Below are 14,573 nucleotides of genomic sequence, written 5' to 3'. Positions count from 1 at the left end.
TTTCAAAGCACGAGGGTTTGGGGAGATTTGCGTGCGGTCAAATCTTGCTAGCTTCTTTCCAATCACAAGGTTCTATGGAGATTTGGCCGTGCAGCCAATTCTTTTCAAAGCACCAGGTTTAGGGAGATTTGGCGGTGCGGCCAATTCTTTTCAGAGCACCAGGTTTAGGGAGATTTGGCCGTGCAGCCAAATCTTTTCAAAGCACCAGGGTTTGGGGAGATTTGCGTGCGGTCAAATCTTGCTAGCTTCTTTCCAATCACAAGGTTCTATGGAGATTTGGCCGTACAGCCAATTCTTTTCAAAGCACCAGGTTTAGGGAGATTTGGCCGTGCGGCCAATTCTTTTCAAAGCACCAGGTTTAGGGAGATTTGGCCGTGCGGCCAATTCTTTTCAAAGCACCAGGTTTAGGGAGATTTGGCCGTGCAGCCAAATCTTTTCAAAGCACCAGGTTTAGGGAGATTTGGCCATGCGGCCAAATCTTGCTAGCTTTTTTCTAATCACGAGGGTCTATGGAGATTTGGCCGTGCAGCCAAATCTTTTCAAAGCACCAGGGTTTGGTGAGATTTGTGTGTGGTCAAATCTTAATCATAAGGGTATATGGAGATTTGGCCGTGCGGCGAAATCTTTTCAAAGCACAGGTTTGGCTACGATGTGAAATCTTTCTAGCTTTTTATAAGTCACGAGGGTTTAGGGAGATTTGACTGTGCAGCTAGCTTCTTTCTCATCACAAGGGTCTAGGGAGATTTGGCCATGCGGCCAAATCTTTTCAAAGCAGCAGGATTTGGGGAGATTTGGTTGTGATGCCAAATCTTTCTAGCTTCTTTTAAATCACCTAGGTCTAAAGAGATTTGGCCATGCGGCCAAATCTTGCTAGCTTCTTTCTAATCACGAGGGTCTAGCGAGATTTGGCCATGCGGCCAAATCTTGCTATCTTCTTTCTAATCATGAGTGTCTAGGAAGATTTGGCTATGTGGACAAATCTTTTCAAAGCAGCAAGATTTAGGAAGATTTAGTTGTGATGCCAAATCTTTATAGCTTCTTCAAATCACCAAGGTCTAGGAAGATTTGGCCGTACGGCCAAATCTTGTATGTTTTGAAAGAAGCCAAGAAGATTTGGCCGCATGGCCAAATCTCCCCATTTAAAATTCAAAATTCAAATCTTAAGATTCAAATTTCAAATCTAAAAATTTCAAATTTCAAAATTCAAAATCTAAGATTCAAAATTTAAAATTCAAAATTTAAAATTGAAATTTTGAATCTTAGATACAAAATTCAAATTTCAAATTTCAAGATCTGAAAGTCAAATCATATAATAAAGACCCTACTTTTAAATCACACTTCAAGATTCCTACTTTTACAAGACTCTTTCTTTCAAATCGTGGTGTTTCGAAATGGAAAAAATGGAGAAGATGCAAGAATTAGGTACACTTTCGATTTCTTTCATTTTCTTACTTGGATGATTGAGTAGCCATTGTTGTTCGTGAGCTTGTGCTATTTGGATTTCAATCAATTGTGGACAGTGTTCTCGTTATTCTCAGTGTCGGATTGAGACTCCACGTTTTGGCTCCTATCCTATCTCTTGTCTTGCAACAAATTCTTGGGCAGACGACCATACTCTTTACTTCCCTGTGTAATCTAGTGTTTCCGGCAGCAAGTATTCATATCGGTGTATTCCTTCTACAAGCTCTTCGGTGGTGATCCTTCTGAAGCGGCTGCTCAGTGTCTCCTCATTTGGGAAGATCTAGAGGGACGGAGAGGAGTAACGCGGAGCGTGAGTGAGCTTCCGTTGGAGGGACGAGGAGAGCAAAGCATGAGTGGAAGAGGAACCGTGAGAAGGAGGAGCAGCAGCGGGAAGAAGATGGCGGAGGGACGAGGAGAGTGGAGCATGAGCGGGGAGGAGGAGGAGGAGGAGGAGGAGGAGGAGGAGGAGCGGCGTGAGCGGGGGAGAAGAGGAGGGAGGAGCAGAAGAGAAGACGACTGAGGGAAGAGGAGCGGCTTCAGTAGGGTGAGAAGAGCAGCGACGAACCGCGAGGAGGAGCGAGGAACCGCGAGGAGGAGGAGAAGAGAAGATGACGCGAGAAGAGCAGCGACGAACCGAAGGAGGAGCAGCAGCATGGAGCGGCTGAGCAGGGCGAGAAGAGCAGCGACGAACCGAAGGAGGAGCAGTGAGGAACCGAAGGAGGAGCAGCAGCGTGAACCGAAGGAGGAGCAGCGACGAACCGAAGGAGGAGCAGCAGCGTGGAGCGGCTTGAAAAAGGAGGGGGAAAAGAGGAACCCCAAAATAGGTGGGGGGTGGGGAAAGAGAAGGAGCAATCCCCCCAAAAAAGCATGTTTTGGGGGGAAGGAGCAATCCACCCAAAAGCATGTAGAGCAAAAAAAAAAAAAAAAAAAAAAAAGACCTCTTTCTAATCCAACTATTGTGTGTGGAATCTATGGAGAGTTGAATTGGTAATGGAAGTTTAAAACTTACATAGTTAAGTACACATTGTTAGGACAAAACTGGGATGGGGAGCCTCCCGAGACCTCTCATTTTGACATAGTTTTGAACTTTTTTACTTGCAATTAGCTAAGCAAGGGTGGAGGAGTGTTTTTCAAGAACTACCCCATCTAAGACGTTGTCCTAAAGCTCTCAAACCACCCTATGTACACATTGGAGATTTGGGAAGGGAGAGAACAAGGTGAGCCTAGCACTTGATCCCCCATGAAGACGAATTCAATTCCTTCTCATAGGTTTACTTTTTATGCTTGGTTTAAAAGGTTTGTTTAGCTTTGCCTTTTAAAGTTTTGGTTTTTTAATGTTTTTAGATTTTCTAGTTTGCTTTTAAAGTAATAGTATGATTTTAAAGTGTAATAGTGTGAATCATGAAAAGCATGTACGATTTTTTTGAAAGTAGGATCTCTAGATTTGAATTTCAAAATTTGAAACTTGAAACTTGAAATTTGAATTTTTTATTTTAAATTTTGAATTTTGAATTTTGAATTTTGAACTTTAAATTTTAAATTTTAAAATGTGGATTTTCAATTTTTAAATTTAACGTTTGAAGATTTGTCCATGTGGCCAAATCTTCCTAGTGATTTGAAAGAAGATTTGGCCATGTGGCCAAATCTTCCTAGTGATTTCAAAGAAGCTAGCAACATTTGGCAGCACGGCAAAATCTTCCCAAACCCTAATGCTTTGAAAGATTTGGCCACATGGCCAAATCCCCCAGAACCTGGTGATTTGAAAGAAGCATGCAAGAGGAGGTTGCATGGCCAAAACTCTCCATACCCTAGTGCTTTGAAAGAAGCCTACAAGATTTGGCCACATGACCAAATCTCCCCAAGTTTGAAAGAATGCCACAAACAAATCTTCTCAGTGCTTTGAAAGAAGTCACCAAGGTCTTGAAGGATTTGGCCGTGCATCCAAATCTTGCTAGCTTCTTTGAAAGCACCAAGGTCTGAGCAGATATGGCCGCGTGGCCAAATCTTATTGCTTCTTTCAAAGCACTACTGTCTTAGGAGATTTGGCCATGTGGCCAAATCTTTTTGGCTCCTTTCAAAGCACCAGGGTCTGGGGAGATTTGACCATGTGGCCAAATCTTGTGGGCTTGTTTCAAAGCACCAAGGTCTAAGTAGATTTGGATGTGTGGATAAATCTTGATGGCTTCTTGAAAGCACCAGCGTCTCGGGAGATTTGTTTGTGGGGACAAATCTTGCTATCTCCATTTCAAAGCACCATGGTTTGTGAAGATTTGGCCATGTAGCCAAATTTTGCTGCCTAAAATTCAAAGCACCAAGGTTTAGGAAGATTTGGTCTTGCAATGAAATCTTGTAAAGCATTTTCATCCTAAGTCACACCATCAGATATCAATATTGAACTATAACAAATGCTATGTACTATGCAGGTGCCACATTGAAAGTGGGGGTTAAAGTCAACTTGCTTGTCAGTGGAAAGATTGTTGCCATTGGGACAATATTCTCTACATCACATGATGACATGTGCCAAGGTGTGCCCTTGGGGGAAAACAATGTATCAGTGGCGATCGATATTTGTATGGATGAAAGTGCACTTCTTCCATTTCCTACAATGGATGCATTCTTAGTCTATGAGGCTTTGGGTAGTGTTGTTCGTTGGAAAGCACGATCAATGAGTTGTGTGGACAATGTCAATGGAGCTATTGTACCAATGAATGATATAACATCAGATACCATTGACGTTGAACCTCTATGTGAATATGATGAGTTTTCCATTCGAGAATCATGGAAGGACAAGAAAGTCTTAATATGGGATGAGCAGAAAACCAAGAGCATTGCAGAGGGTGTTTGTATGTCTACCCATTTGAACCTATAAATTTTGAGATGCTTGGTGAAGGTAATCTAGGTGTGGGAATTGAAAAGTATCATAGTGATGTATTAAGCATCGATACCATCCACTTAATAAAATGGCCCATTGCACAAATAACCTTTTTAGATGGAACTTCATTAAGAATCGATGACACCATGAATTCTTCAAGTGGTTTTGGGAAAAAGCACATGGAAGATGAGGACCCAATGGAAAAATCCACAAAAAAGAGGCGTTATTGCATGATAAAGAGAAAAGCTAAAAAACATGGCATGCCATTAGCATCATCTAGACTCACAAGGGATGCAGTCATAAAAGTATCGATGATTGATTGTTGTAAACAAAATTGTTGTCAATTTGCCGATCGTCAAATGATATCCAAATTACGCATAGAGTATTGGGGCCAAAGTTTGGAGGCTCGCACCAATTATGTATATGACACTCTTGGGGTTGCTTGTCGAAAAGATGACAATGGGCAGTTCAAATATGTCTTTTCATTGAATGGTATTCAAGTTTGTTGTAGAGCATGGTATGAAATGCATGGTATTCCAAAAACAACATTTTATCGATACAGGGAGCAATTTGAAATTGGTATACGAAGGTGCATACATGGTAATAAAGGAATCGTGCGGAGAGGTTGGGACCACACAGAACTGGGTAGAGCCATAATCCAAGATTTTGTGGATAACAATTCTGAGCGTATGCCACACAAAAGTAGAACACTTCAGGATGGATCAAGGGAAACACAGTTGGTGATACCGGATGTATACAAGCAAGTTGATATTCTCTATGAAGTTAGCATGCAATTAAAGCATAGTTTGGGTTGTAAAGAGATGTCAACTTCCACATTCAACCGCATATGGAACTCTGAATTCAAGCATGTAACTTTGTCAAAAACAAGTGAATTCTCTAAGTGTGGTTTATGTAGTGCAATCAAGGCTCAGCTTGCAGCGACAAAATGCCAAAATGAACGTAATAAGTTGATGGAAGATAGAAGAAAACACATGTTACAACAAAAAAGTTGTAGAAATGTGTACTACACTTGGCGCAGATTTTCTGAAATGTATCCTCAGACATACTTGTGCATTATCCATGATAAGATGGACCAAAAGAAGACAGCCATCCCTAGATTACGCAATCGTTCAAAGGACACAGACAAGTCCTTTCAGTTCCCAGTGGCTTTGACTGGCATGATAACACATGGACATGGTCAAGGACGTTATGGTCACTTTTCTTTATCCTTGTGGCCGTCGGATCCTAACTTCACGATTGGTTCATTGGCTTTGTGTTTGAGAAATCTTGAAAGATTTGATAACCATGCACTTGGAGATTTAGTACATGATGGGATGCCAAGGTCTGACAACGCTCTGCTAAATGCACTAACCTCAAGAGAAGCATTGGATTCTCACTATGTTTCTAATGGCAAGCAACAACTTCATCTTGGAGCAGTGGGTGGAACATTCAAAGACCTTGGACTTGGAAGTTCCCATCAAGAAAATCCTTATAAGAAACTACCCGAACACCTATTGTTGCAGTTGGATAATTGTGGTTCTGAAAACAAGAATAGGTACTTGTTTGCATACCTATCATTACTTGTTGCTCGAGGGATTTTCAAGTCAATTCAATTGGGATTCTTGATGGTTGGGCATACACATGAGGATATTGATGCAATGTTTAGCAGGTTTTCAGAGAGGTTAAGAACTAGCCAAACATTGACATTTGCACATCTCATGGATACTTTTAGACAATGTGAGGAGTCTTCTCCAACGCCATTTTTGGTAACGGAAGTCCCTGATTTCAAGAGCTATGTTGATGGATGCCTATGCGATGGGAAAGATTCTTTAGTGGGACACTCAAAGCCTCTCCAATTTCGGTTCTTTATGCGAAATGAAGTTCCTATCATGCAATATAAAGTGCATCCACGATCATTAGATTGGCAACCAAGTGAAGGTGGCATTGAGTTGTGGAAGAGACATCCGGATGGTCATCCAATGCTACCAAGTGGAGAGCCGCCTTATGTAACCATGTTCAAGTATGTGAAGGATCACTTAGATGTGATAGTTGGTATCAAGGAGTATGTACGCTTTTGGGAAAAATGGGCACACCTGTAAGGTCCAGATGCATCTTTCACAAAGTTTTACAAGCCAGTAGTGAAGTACTGGAAGAACATGATTGATGAGCTTGATAAACCAAACAATAGTGTAGAGGGCATGTACGAGAGATTTTGGCCAAAGACGCAACATATTGATTGTGTGCAAGTATTTGATAATGAAAACGATGAGTTTCAAGGAATTGAAGAGTTGAATGATCATTATTGTGGACCTCAAAGGAAAAAGCCAAAACAATCATTTGATCCAATGGTTGATGTACAAAAAGGACACTTTCTTTTGGTCCGACCAGCAGAAAAAAGTTACCCAATTTGGCTAGGCATTGCTCAAACTGATGTACAGAAGGATAATAAATCTAAAAATTTCAAGAACGTTTTCATACAATATTGGGCACCTATATGCAAAAGACACAATGCAGAAATTGAGGAGGTGTATGCAGATTGTTGGAACAAGATTTGGATGTGCAATAAAGGTGATCCTCCACGTTGGGAATCTATTGATGCTATTGTATGGTCATGGGTTCCAAAATGTAACCTCTCAAAGAAGGTTTCCTCGAAGAGCAGCAACCTCCCCATCAAGGTGAAGATACCAACCATTGCACGCAAGCGAGCTTTATCCAATTTGGCTCATAGAACAGATTCTGACTCTGATGCTGACTCCACAATGGAGTGAAGGTACTTGAAAAGCATGACTTTTTTTTCCTTGCACAACAATAATTTATTTGAATACTGACAAATATTTGGAAGGTATGACATTGATCTTTTTTCTTTATCTTTTTTTTTGCAGACCATTGCTTTGTGGTTGCAAGTTTTGCACACTCGACAAAATATCAAGGACTAGTGTTGCATTCTTACTTTTTCTCCAACTAAACTAAAATGGTGTTTTTGAACACCACCTTTTTTTGAGAAGAGGCAAAAAATGCTTCATTAAACTCAAACATATGATGTTTTTTTCTCAGCTAATGCAGAACAGGCACACTCCAAATTGTGAATTTCATATACACGGCCAAATCCAGGGAGAAAGTCAATGGAGTGTACTCAATGCATTGTAATTGTAACCCCTCAAAAAATACCATGCATTGTTCGAAACCTCAACATTTGACATTTTATTTATGTTGATGCAAACCATGCACATCTGCAAGATTTGGATGGACTCCCAAATCTATGGGAAAAATCAATGAAAAACATTGAATGTTACATAATTACAACCCCTCAAAAGTTCCCAAATTATCAGGATTTTCCCAAATTCTCTAATATGGTGTTAAATGGAGAAGATGAGAAACTAGTAGTTTATGCTTGAGATAGCATCTAATGCTAGACTAGGCTAGATCTAGAGCCTAAAGCTCTGATCCCAAGTGTAGAATCCCATAGGATAGAATAGATGCATCTTGCAAGAGGTGTGAGAGCACAATGAAAGAAAGATGGTAGTTCTCTATTATAGATTGTGAGAGAGAGGACTCTCTTTTATAGAAAGGGGGAGAAGATAATACCTTCCCTACATAGTAGCAATCAGCTCCTACATCAGTGGGAATCAATCCCTACATCAGTGGGATTGCCTTTGTCTTACATCATCACTTAGGTCACACACTAGACACATCATAGCACTTGATGTGCCTTTACAACACACACAAACACACATGTGACTCCCCTAGATGCACACATGCACCATAGAGCAAGCCCTTGATCATACTTACCCCAACATTGAGATCTTCAAGTTTGATGTTTGAGCTCTTCAGCTGAAATGGAGAGCTTGTCATATCCAAGTTCAATCTCATCAAACCTCCTCAAAAATTTATAATCATGTCTTCATGTTTTGCACAATTCATCCACCTAAAATGACTGGTCTCATGCGGTGTATACAAACACAACCAATATTCAAGTATCCTTTTCTGTTGTACCAAGAATGAATGTATGAGGAAATTGCTTCGGCCACTCCAAAGATGAGTATGCAGGGGCAATTTGAGATGTCCACAAAGCTAGGGCTGATATGTTGCTTACGCAATGTAAGAAAGCCATAGCAACACAATAGGAAGGCCCATAAAGATCTTGCAAATCAAAAACCAATAATCTAGAAACACAACGAGCATCTAGACATCCGGAAGTACCGAACACTTGGGCATCTAGAAGCATCAAACAACTGGGTAGCTGGAAGTATCGAACAACCGGAAATACAATAGCCACACACGTATGAAAAGAGGCAAGCTGGTGTGGTTTAGACATAGCTTACATAATCATAGTGGGAATGAAATAAAAACCTCTTCGCATCCGAAAGTACAAAACAATCGGAAATACAATGGGCATAAGCCACACATGTATGACAAGAGGCAAGCTGGTGTGGATTAGACATAGCTTACATAATCATAGCGGGAATGGAATAACAACCTCTTCACATCCGGAAGTACTAAACAACTAGGAAGACGAGCATCCGATATTACAAAGAACATCCAAAAGTAATTGAGAAAATGGGCACCCGAGAATGGGGATCACATCCAAACGCGTACTCAATAGTAGTCCATATGTGCCATGTCCAAATGAGTACTTAATAAATAGTCCATATGTGCCATGCCCAAACGAGTACTCAAGAAGTAATCCATATGCGTTCATAAATATTGTCACCTTAAAGACCTTGAACCTTGCCACATCCAAACAAGTATGCAATAAGTAATCCATACATGCCACATCAAAACGAGTACTCAATAAGTAATCCATATGTGTTCATCATGAAAGCCATATAAGTATGTGTCATGTCTAAATGAGTACTCAATAAGTAATCCATATGTGTTCATCGTGAAAGCCATATAAGTATGTGTCACGTCCAAATGAGTACTTAATAAGTAATCCATATGTGCCATGTCTAGATGAGTACTCAAGTAGTTAGCCATATGCCATGTCCAGACGAGTACTCAAGCAGTTAGCCATATGTGCTCATAAATATTGTCACTTGAAAGATGTTGAACCTTGCCATGTCCAAAAGAGTACTTAATGAGTAATCCATAGGTGCCACAACCAAATGAGTACTCAATAAGTCAGCCATATGTGTTCATCGTGAAAGACATATAAGTATACCTCACCACATAAAGGGTGGAATAAAAGGGCAAAATAAAAGTATGCCTTGCTTGAAGATATAAGGCAAACCAATATTAAGTAAATACATACCATAAGTCATCAATAATTTAATCGACAAAGAAATAAAGAAATCTTGCAAACTAATTTGTGAGTTTTTATATCCTTTCAAAAAGTGTCCAATGTCGGTGGTGGGCTCGTTAAGGCCAACTAATATCTACCCACACTGGGATGCAAAATGGATAAATGCAAAGCTCTCAGTTGATGGTTTATCGTTTGTGATTTGAAAGGATTATTTTTTAAAGAATGTTCTTTTAGAAATATGTTTGAAGTTATTTTCACAAAATAATAAGAACGAAAGCATTTTTTCGAAGACATTAGCATTTAAAATTTAGTGAAATCTCACGGGTTTTTGTATGTATGAACCTATAAATAAATTACTTGTTGAATAGTTACTAGTTATGTAGGTTACAAAAAACTAGTAAAAAACATATATGATATTGAATGTAAGTATCTACATGCGAGTGGAGAGTCTGCGTATGTGGACTTTTAACTACTCGTATATGGATACAGAATATACCTTTGAACCATGTGCCAGTGGGTGGTCCGCATATGCTGACTGGTAACTACTCGCACATGGATGTGAAATTATAAATGATATATTATAGTTTGGCTTCATTAAATTGCTCCTCAAGACCAATCAAAAACAGTATTTGCGAGAGAATGGGGTATTTTTGCATATAGAGTCATGCCATTTGGCCTTTGTAATGCCCTAGCCACATTCCAGCGTGTCATATTCATAGCTTTCAAGTCATTTCTGAATAAGCTTTTACAAGTGTTCTTGGATGATTTGTGCATCCATTCAAACAAACAAGACCACTTCAAATGTCTTGAAGCAATTTTAATCAAATGTAGGGAGTATGGCAACTCTCTAAATCCAACAAAATGCCAATTCATGGTCACCCACGGAGTTGTTTTGGGACACATCATCTCTCAACATGGGACTGCAATTGACATGGACAAAATCAAAATCATCATGGAATTGCCTCCTCCTACAAATTCCAAAGGTGTACAGGATTTTATGGGACATGCCGGCTATTATAGAAGATTTATATTGCAGTATGCCATAATAGCTAGACCACTTTACAAATTATTAATGGAATTCTTATGGACCGAAGAATGCGACCAAGCCTTTGAGCTTTTAAAGTGGCACCTAATCATAGCACCCATCCTTATATCTCCCAATTGGGATATTGATTTTCATGTACATACTGATGGATCCAAGTATGCAATTGGGAGTGTGCTTTGTCAACCTTGTGAACATAAGAAAGACTACCCCTTCTACTTTGCCAGTCGACAACTCAATGATGCAGAGATCAACTATACAACCACAGAAAGGGAAGCCCTAGCAATGGTGTATAGTGTAAAGAAATTTCGGCACTATCTACTGGCAAATGATTTTGTCTTCTACACCGACCATCAAGCATTGCTTTATCTTGTGAACCCTCCATGTATAACAGGAAGAATAACTAGATGGTTCCTCTTGCTTCAAGAATTGAACTTCAAAATAGTGGTCCGCAAAGGTGCCCAACACTACATTGCCGATCACATGTCTCGTGTCAAGTCGGGAGAAGAAGGCACTGGACTAGAAGACGACTTACCAGATGCCACACTATTTCAAATAGATGTTCCAGAGTGGTGTGGAGATATCATTGGGTACTTGATGACAGGAAGACCACCCCTGACATGAAAGCAGTAGATGCCAAAAAATTGATTCTAAAGGCTACACCTTATCAACTCATTGCAGCACAACTGTACAAGATGGGCAAGGACTAGATATTAAGAAGATGTGTAATGCCTCATGAGATGATGCCCATCCTAAGTGAATTCCATGAAGGCATTGATGGAGGACACTTCCAAGGGGAAGCCACAGCTAGAAAAGTTCTCACAGGCTACTCGTGGCCAACACTATGGGCTGATGCCTATGAATATGTAAAAGGCTGCGATGTATGCCAACGGACTATTTACCACAACACCGACTTCAATCCCCTAACAACCATTGTTGCACAAAAACCATTTGAAAAATGGGGGATTGACTATGTGGGTCCCATCCATCCAGTAGCAAAAGAAACACAGGCACGCTACATCATTGTGGCCACTGATTACTTTACAAAATGGGCTAAAGCCAAAGCAGTCAAAAAGGTAGATGCCAGAAGGACAGTAAGATTCTTATACGAAAATGTGATCACCCGATTCGGATGCCCCATTGAAATTGTGTCGGATAGAGGCACACATTTTGTCAATGAGGTAATCCAAGAACTCTTGTCTGGCTTCATGGTAATCCATAGAAAAAGCACACCCTACTACCCCCAAGGGAATGGACAGGCCAAATCCACCAATAAAATAATAAACACCATATTGGAGAATTTGGGAAAATCCTGATAATTTGGGAACTTTTGAGGGGTTGTAGTTATGTAACATTCAATGTTTTTCATTGATTTTTCCCATAGATTTGGGAGTCCATCCAAATCTTGCAAATGTGCATGGTTTGCATCAACATAAATAAAATGTCAAATGTTGAGGTTTCGACCAATGCATGGTATTTTTTGAGGGGTTACAATTACAATGCATTGAGTGCACTCCATTGACTTTCTCCTTGGATTTGGCCGTGTATATGAAACTCACAATTTGGAGTGTGCCTGTTCTGCATTAGCCGAGAAAAAAACATCATATGTTTGAGTTTAACGAAGCATTTTTTGCCTCTTCTCGAAAAAAGGTGGTGTTCAAAAACACCATTTTAGTTTAGTTGGAGGAAAAGTAAGAATGCAACACTAGTCCTTGATATTTTGTCGAGTGTGCAAAACTTGCAACCACAAAGCAATGGTCTGCAAAAAAAAAGATGAAGAAAAAAGATCAATGTCATACCTTCCAAATATTTGTCAGTATTCAATTAAATTATTGTTGTGCAAGGAAAAAAAAGTCATGCTTTTCAAGTACCTTCACTCCATTGTGGAGTCAGCATCAGAGTCGGAATCTGTTCTATGAGACAAATTGGATAAAGCTCGCTTGCGTGCAATGGTTGGTATCTTCACCTTGATGGGAGGTTGCTGCTCTTCGAGGAAACCTTCTTTGAGAGGTTACATTTTGGAACCCATGACCATACAATAGCATCAACAGATTCCCAACGTGGAGGATCACCTTTATTGCACATCCAAATCTTGTTCCAACAATCTGCATACACCTCCTCAATTTCTGCATTGTGTCTTTTGCATATAGGTGCCCAATATTGTATGAAAACCTTCTTGAAATTTTTAGATTTATTATCCTTCTGTACATTAGTTTGAGCAATGCCTAGCCAAATTGGGTAAATTTTTTCTGCTGGTAAATTTTTTCTGCTGGTCGGACTAAAAGAAAGTGTCCTTTTTGTACATCAACCATTGGATCAAATTATTATTTTGGATTTTTCCTTTGAGGTCCACAGTAATGATCATTCAACTCTTCAATTCCTTGAGACTCATCGTTTTCATTATCAAATACTTGCACACAATCAATATGTTGCGTTTTGGGCCAAAATCTCTCGTACATGCCCTCTACACTATTGTTTGGTTTATCAAGCTCATCAATCATGTTCTTCCAATACTTCACTACTGGCTTGTAAAACTTTGTGAAAGATGCTTCTGGACCTTGCAGGTGTGCCCATTTTTCCCAAAAGCGTACATACTCCTTGATACCAACTATCACATCTAAGTGATCCTTCACATACTTGAACATGGTTACATAAGGGGGCTCTCCACTTGGTAGCATTGGATGACCATCTGGATGTCTCTTCCACAACTCAATGCCACCTTCACTTGGTTGCCAATCTAATGATCGTGGATGCACTTTATATTGCATGATAGGAACTTCATTTCGCATAAAGAACCAAAATTGGAGAGGCCTTGAGTGTCCCACTAAAGAATCTTTCCCATCGCATAGGCATCCATCAACATAGCTCTTGAAATCAGGGACTTCCGTTACCAAAAATGGCGTTGGAGAAGACTTCTCACATTGTCTAAAAGTATCCATGAGATGTGCAAATGTCAATGTTTGGCTAGTTCTTAACCTCTGTGAAAACCTGCTAAACATTGCATCAATATCCTCATGTGTATGCCCAACCATCAAGAATCCCAATTGAATTGACTTGAAAATCCCTCGAGCAACAAGTAATGATAGGTATGCAAACAAGTACCTATTCTTGTTTTCAGAACCACAATTATCCAACTGCAACAATAGGTGTTCGGGTAGTTTCTTATAAGGAATTTCTTGATGGGAACTTCCAAGTCCAAGGTCTTTGAATGTTCCACCCACTGCTCCAAGATGAAGTTGTTGCTTGCCATTAGAAACATAGTGAGAATCCAATGCTTCTCTTGAGGTTAGTGCGTTTAGCAGATCGTTGTCAGACCTTGGCATCCCATCATGTACCAAATCTCCAAGTGCATGGTTATCAAATCTTTCAAGGTTTCTCAAACACAAAGCCAATGAACCAATTGTAAAGTTAGGATCCGACGGCCACAAGGATAAAGAAAAGTGACCATAACGTCCTTGACCATGTCCATGTGTTATCATGCTAGTCAAAGCCATTGGGAGCTGAAAGGACTTGTCTGTGTCCTTTGAATGATTGTGTAATCTAGGGATGGCTGTCTTCTTTTGGTCCATCTTATCATGGATAATGCACAAGTATGTCTGAGGATACATTTCAGAAAATCTGCGCCAAGTGTAGTACACATTTCTACAACTTTTTTGTTGTAACATGTGTTTTCTTCTATCTTCCATCAACTTATTACGTTCATTTTGGCATTTTGTCGCTGCAAGCTGAGCCTTGATTGCACTACATAAACCACACTTAGAGAATTCACTTGTTTTTGACAAAGTTACATGCTTGAATTCAGAGTTCCATATGCGGTTGAATGTGGAAGGTAACATCTCAACCCAAACTATGTTTTAATTGCATGTTAACTTCATAGAGAATATCAAGCTGCTTGTATACATCCGGTATCACCAACTGTGTTTCCCTTGATCCATCCTGAAGTGTTCTACTTTTAT

This window comes from Dipteris shenzhenensis, chromosome 14, assembly GCF_047967505.1.
Source record: "Dipteris shenzhenensis isolate YYH24624 ecotype China chromosome 14, Dip_SZ_1.0, whole genome shotgun sequence".
Taxonomy (NCBI): Eukaryota; Viridiplantae; Streptophyta; class Polypodiopsida; order Gleicheniales; family Dipteridaceae; genus Dipteris; species Dipteris shenzhenensis.
Note: the sequence above shows the minus strand (reverse complement) of the source record.